This window comes from Mandrillus leucophaeus, unplaced genomic scaffold, assembly GCF_000951045.1.
Source record: "Mandrillus leucophaeus isolate KB7577 unplaced genomic scaffold, Mleu.le_1.0 Scaffold21, whole genome shotgun sequence".
NCBI lineage: Eukaryota > Metazoa > Chordata > Mammalia > Primates > Cercopithecidae > Mandrillus > Mandrillus leucophaeus.
Window position 1 is genome coordinate 2511325 of NW_012102143.1, and position 6243 is coordinate 2517567.

Genomic DNA, 6243 nt, shown 5'->3' on the forward strand with positions numbered 1-6243 from the left:
GAAATAAAAAAAAAAAAAAAACAGAAAAAACCCCACAAAAACTTCAAGAAAAAACCAAAACAATTTCTATCTACCTTGCTAGAGGAATTGGGCATTTTGTGGCGTCTTGGATGAAATGGCAAATCTGTACATTATGTACGTACACCTCTACTTATATCTCTTTATCTCCATCTCTCTCGCTCCTGTTTCATGAGGATGCTTATGATTTTAAGGACTTGCTAAAGATATTTGAATACAACTTGTTCAGGCCAGATCATACATTATCTGTTGTGGATAAAACAAGTTTGGATTTAGAATAAAAATTGAGATAGAACAAAATATTTGCTTAATAACCATAAAATGAATGAGAGAAGTCCACATGAGCTTAATTAATTGGCTCAATATTTCTCTCTCTCTCTCTCTCTCTCTCTCTTTGTTGAGACAGAATCTCACTCTGTCACCCAGGTTGGAGTGCAGTGGCATGATCTCGACTCACTGCAACCTCCACCTCCCAGGTTCAAGAGATTCTCATGTCTCAGCCTCCAGAGTAGCTGGGATTACAGGCACATGCCACCACACCTGGCTAATTTTTGTATTTTTAGTAGAGACAGGGTTTGGCCATGTTGCCCAGGCTGGTCTTGAATCCCTGACATCAAGCGATCGGCCCACCTCAGCCTCCTAAAGTGCTGGGATTACAGGCATGAGCCGCTGCGCCCAGCTTGCTCAATATTTCTAACAGCTAAAAAGTTCATTTTGCTGCTCCGCTCCTCAGATCGACCTGCTGCCCTGTGCAGTGATATAGCTGTGCTTGGGGACCATGCTGGGTATGGTAGTTTTTAGTCCTAGGATCCACATTTAGAGTAATTCTGAGATTTCTCTGATTCTCTCTCTCCATTTCTGGCTGGATCTCTTCTCACACAGGTCCTCATTCAAATCTATCATTTCCAGTTTTCCACAGCCCCCACCCTTCCCTACTACCTTACACTTGACTGCTCCCTTCATCTTTATGACCTGTCTGAGGCTTGGAATATTTGACTTTGAGACCTCTGTCTGAAGTCTTTTGTCTCTTTGTCGAGGGGGTTTTCTTCGTGAATTGAACATGCTTTCTGCGGGAGTTATCACTACAACTCTATCCTTCCTTTGAGACCTTGCTCAAATCTCTCTGCCTTTGTAAAAATCCCCTTCATGCTCCTCCTCTTTCATCTCTAACCTTTTTGCAAGTGTATGTCTTGTGCAGTCAGTTCCTAAAATACACTATCCTATTTGTATTTCTCTATGACATACGCTTCATATGAAAATAACATAATAGAAACAATGTCCAACACAAAGGAACATTAGTTATAATATAACTCTTATGTTTGTGGCACATGATTTAAGTAAAATGACCGAAAGTTGCCCACTGACAATTGTGACTTATTTCTTCTAGGAGAGTTCTTCCAAAGTATAATTTCAAGGGGACAGGAAATAGCTGTAAATTAATAAAGTTAGATTTGCTCACCTCTGTGATGCCCTCTTGCCTGGCTCAATACTGCATTTAGTTGGTATGAGGAAAGTTCACAAAATCTGCAAAAAAGCAATGTTGGTTAAATTTCCTCTAATAATTTTTTTCCTAATCTTAATTAAGAGCTTTTAATTTATTAATCTTTTCATCACTTTCTATAATAAGCATTTCCCATTTTATTTGCGGTTTTTAAATGTGCCATTAATGGCAGAAATTAAATATTAGAATGATTTCATACTATGGTGTTATTGTCAAGCTAAGATTGGGAATTTGGTATCATTTCTTTGTTAGCATTTAAAATATCATGTTCGCTAATTATCCATTCCCTACTCGTATTCCATTGCTAAATTGCTACTGTGCGCGGAGGCTTTAGGAGTCTTCTTGCAATTTCAGTGGCTTAAGTTTTTTGTTCCTCTGCTTAAAAGAACCTCAGAGAAGAAGGCGGGGCTAAGAAGATTCCAGTTATAAAAGCTTTCGTCCCCCTGTGTGGAGAGACCAGCAAGATCCTTGGGTGAAAGAAAATCCTGCTTGATAAAAACCATCACTTACGGTATGTCATCAACATTTGCTTTTTGCTTCTCCTTAAATGTTGCCATTGCTGTAACTTGTAGAATAGTATGAGTTTGTGTCTCTGGGAGGGGCATCATTTAGGTTTTCTATGAAGATTTGAAACTAAAGGAAGACAAAAATTTAAATTCCTCAAAGAGTTGTGGGCATAAGCAAAATGCTGGTTCACAGATATATCTAATCCTCACTCAGATTTATTTAGAAATGTGGAAATCTTTGCCGGATTTTTGAATGACTTTAAATAGAGTTACAATTTTCTTTTTCTGATTGAAAGAGTTAGAAACTCCCTAAATGAGCTTTAATGAAACATTCACTGGCATCTGAACTCTGCAACTGACTATCTGAAGCAATCCTATTGGGAACATAATAAAACAAGTTTTTCTTGAATCAAGACGACGGTGAAATGTAAATTAACATCAGGAGATAATGCATTCAAAGAGTAAATATTCTTTGATAATGATAGGAGAGGGTATATTTGGCTTGTTTGTACATACAGTGTTTCCTTCCGTTCTTCCAGCCTGTTGAAACATGCTCATCATTTGTATTATTTAGAGGCAAGAGAGAAACACTGAAGGGCTGCATGAATAATTAAAGATTTTATTTCCATTTAATTTTCAGCCCACTATTGCCAGTGCTGACTTTTTCAGTGTTAGGATTCTTGAGCTGAACGTAAGGAAGTGGTTATTCCTTAAGCCTATTCTATATGTGCTACACAAAGATACTTATCATGATAGAAGTTTTAGCTTGTCAAAATCTCGACAGTGCAAGGGACTTACTTCCAAGGTTGTGACTTTGGATGCATATTTCTTTATAATTTGGAAAAAAGCCATTTATTATTATTATGAATATATTCGTAATTATATTACAAATAATATAATTGTTATATAAATAATATAATTACATTATAAATTATAATTACATTACAATTAATAATAATAATTATTATTATCTTTGTCTTGCCTAAGAACTGATATCATTCTTGGCATCTGCGAAGACAGTAGGGGTCCAGGCTCCATAGGGTCCCCGCCTTTCCTCTTATTCTAAAAGGCTCTCAGTGAATAGCATCTTGGAGCATCACCTGCTGCTTGTATCTACCTCCTGTTCCTCACTTCTACTTTTTGGAGCAGGATACCTTGGGGTCAATGACTTTGGGAACCTCCACTGGCTTTTGCTATTTTCCTAGTTTTCATCCATCTATTCAAACTTAAAAAAAATTTGGCAGATAGAGGCAATTAGAAAAACAGGATAATGCCTAGAACAAAAAAAATCTCAGCTCTCTCCTGGTGGTGGCTGAGACATGGAGGCACAGGTGCCTAGTGACCCTTTCAGGTTATTGGAACCCTTGTATGCACCACTGCCATGCCCCTGCCAAAATAAGAGTAGAGGAGATCTCTCTGGATGGTGTCATTTATATTTGAAGCCTCTGCAAGTGTTATACTCACCATTTTCATGAATAATTGATGGCTCAAAGAGTGGAGATGGCTGGGGTTTGGTGTGGGGCCCTTTGGAGCATTTTCCTTAGAGCATGAACAAGTTTTTCCTCTCTCATTCAGTGTGCAAAGGAGAACATCTTGTTTCTCCCCCCATCCCAATTTAATCAGAAAGAGACTTAGAACTAGACAATCCTGCTTGAAAATGACACTTTAGGACTGATTCGACCATGGTGATAGGTGGGCTAAAAAGCAACTTATAAAACATGCCAGAAGCCTTTTTTTCTTAGGATAATAAGATAACACACTGTTATTTTTTTGCATTGAGTTCAAAGGATGCTTGAATATTCTGTTGTTCATGGGTGACTTCTAGACTATTTAAAATTATTCATGACCATTGATAATAAAAATAGTACTATGGCCAACCTCTCCCCTCAACAAACAAAATGAGGTTTGTAATCCTTTGTTTAAATTTTAGCAGCGTGCTCACGTTGTTAAGATGACCATCTATTTCTTCCCAAAGCTGTATTAAAGTGGCACAAATTAGCTTAATGTTTAAGATTGGGATCTCAGGCCAGCTTGCCTGATTTTGAATTCTGCATCCTCTACTTATCAGCTGCGTGACTTTGGGAAAGATTCCTAACCTCTCTGTGCCTTGGTTTGTCATCCATCTAAAGGAGAAAATAATAATCCATATAACTCATGGGAAGATGAGTAAATCATGATTTACATGGATCATTTACATGATCATTTACATGGATCATCAGAAACACATGATTTACATGGATCCATCTTCCCATGAGTTACATAGATTATTATTTTATTACAAGTACAGTGCCTGGCATATAATAGACATGACACAATACATAGCAGTTATTTATTACTGACATTTGGATGGTGTTCCTGGTCTGATGGAGATGTATGTATGTGCAAGCAGGACAAATTGTAACGTTCAGACGTTCAAGTTGTGACTACACAAGAACACAAAGCCAAAATTGACATGATATCACCTCTTGAACATCTCATCAATTACATGCATGTGTTTTGAAAAGATTTGATTACACGCTCTGGAAACATTTTATTGTAGTTTAAGAACAAGGGGGTCCTTGGTGTGATCTGTGGCCCAGTGGTCCTCTAAATGTGGTCCTGAGGCCACCTCATCAGCACCTGGGAACTTTGCTAGAGATACAGAATCTGGGGCTCACTCCAGACACCTCACGCTCTGAGGTGGGGCCCAGCACTCTGGGTTTTAATGAGTCCAGTGAGTCAGGCTGCAGGGTGATGTATAGTTTCCTGTGTGAGAAACTGTAGGAACTGTTGGTCCTTAGTTTGTAAGTGCTGTCTCTCCTGATAGGTATGGTAGGTCTATTGCGAAGTTTTGAAAAAATGTGAACGGTATTTCAAGAGTCCATTTTGATTTTAATTTTTACTGAGGTTATCTCTATGGTGGTCACCAAGAGTCCATTAAATTCATCAGGCCCATTTGAAATTTTTGAGAGTAAAGACCATCAATAGAAATAATTGAGATTATTGATTAAGAACACGAAAGCAAAGTTTTACATAGTTAAACAAGTAAATCCTAGAACTGGACAAATCCTTAGTTCTCTATGAAGGTCCCATCCTTTGGGCCTGCCATGGAGATAACTCCATTGAATTGAGCTTTAATGGCATAGCTTCAACTTGCATTTAGGACATTCTAAGAAACAACCAGGCTAAGTTTAGTGCCTTAAGTATTGCATGGCTGTGCAGGGATATTTACCACTATGTGGCCCAGTGTCCTTCTGGCATAGACATTTTTCTTTTAACTTATTATTTTGAGATAATTATAGCTTCACAGGAAGTGGAAGAGGAAAAAGTGTAGAGAGGGTCTATGAACTCTTCACCCAGTTCCCCTCAGTGGTGACATCTCACATAACTATCATACAAGATTGGTACCAGAGAATTGGCATTGGCACAAGGCAAAGGCTTTATCAGATTTCACCATTTGTTTTTTTTTTTTGAGATGGAGTCTAGTTCTTGTCGCCCAGGCTGGAGTGCAATGGTGTGATCTTGGCTCACTGTAACCTCCGCCTCCTGGATTCAAGTGATTCTCCTGCCTCAGCCTCCTGAGCAACTGGGATTACAGGTGCGCACCACCACACCTGGCTAATTTTTTGTTATTTTTTTTTAGTAGAGATGGGGTTTCACCACGTTGGCCAGGCTGGTCTCGAACTCCTGACCTCGGGTGATCCACCTGCCTTGGCCTCCCAAAGTGCTTGGATTACAGGCATGAACTAACACGCCCGGACCCAGATTTCACCACTTGGACATGCATTCATTCACGTGTGTATAGTGTAATGCAATTTTATCACATGAGTAGATTTGCGTAACCACTGCCACAACCAAATTTCAGAACTGTTCCATCACTGGAAAAGCCCCTTCACCCTGCCCCTTTACAGTCGCCCCATCCTCCCCAGCCTACTTGTCCCCAAATGCAGGAGTTTTTTTCACCTTGGCCTCTGTATCAGGGAATGTGGGTTTGAAGTTAGTTTATGGATGCCATGAAGCTTGTAATTGACTATGTTCATCCTGTCAACCTAAAATAATCAAAAGGCTCGGGATCCAATTTAAAAAGTTTATTCAAGTGCAAAGATGAGGGCAGCCATCCAGATAGCAGAATGACAGCAAAGGATGGTGATCACTGCTCCTGGGATGGGGAAAAGGGAGAATCATTTATACAGGCAAAACCAGAGGTGCTGAACAGAAACACATTTTCTTTTTTCTTTT

General features: G+C 39.1%; 1 protein-coding gene across 1 annotated transcript in view; it reads left to right on the plus strand.

The window, feature by feature from the left end:
• Nucleotides 1-1999: 1999 nt before the first annotated feature.
• TRPM8 (transient receptor potential cation channel, subfamily M, member 8) overlaps nucleotides 2000-6243 on the plus strand; it is a 99328-nt gene continuing 95084 nt past the window's right edge. The window contains exon 1 of the mRNA XM_011980276.1: nucleotides 2000-2030. The gene's annotated coding sequence lies outside the window, so the exon portion shown is untranslated. The remainder of the gene's footprint in view (nucleotides 2031-6243) is intronic.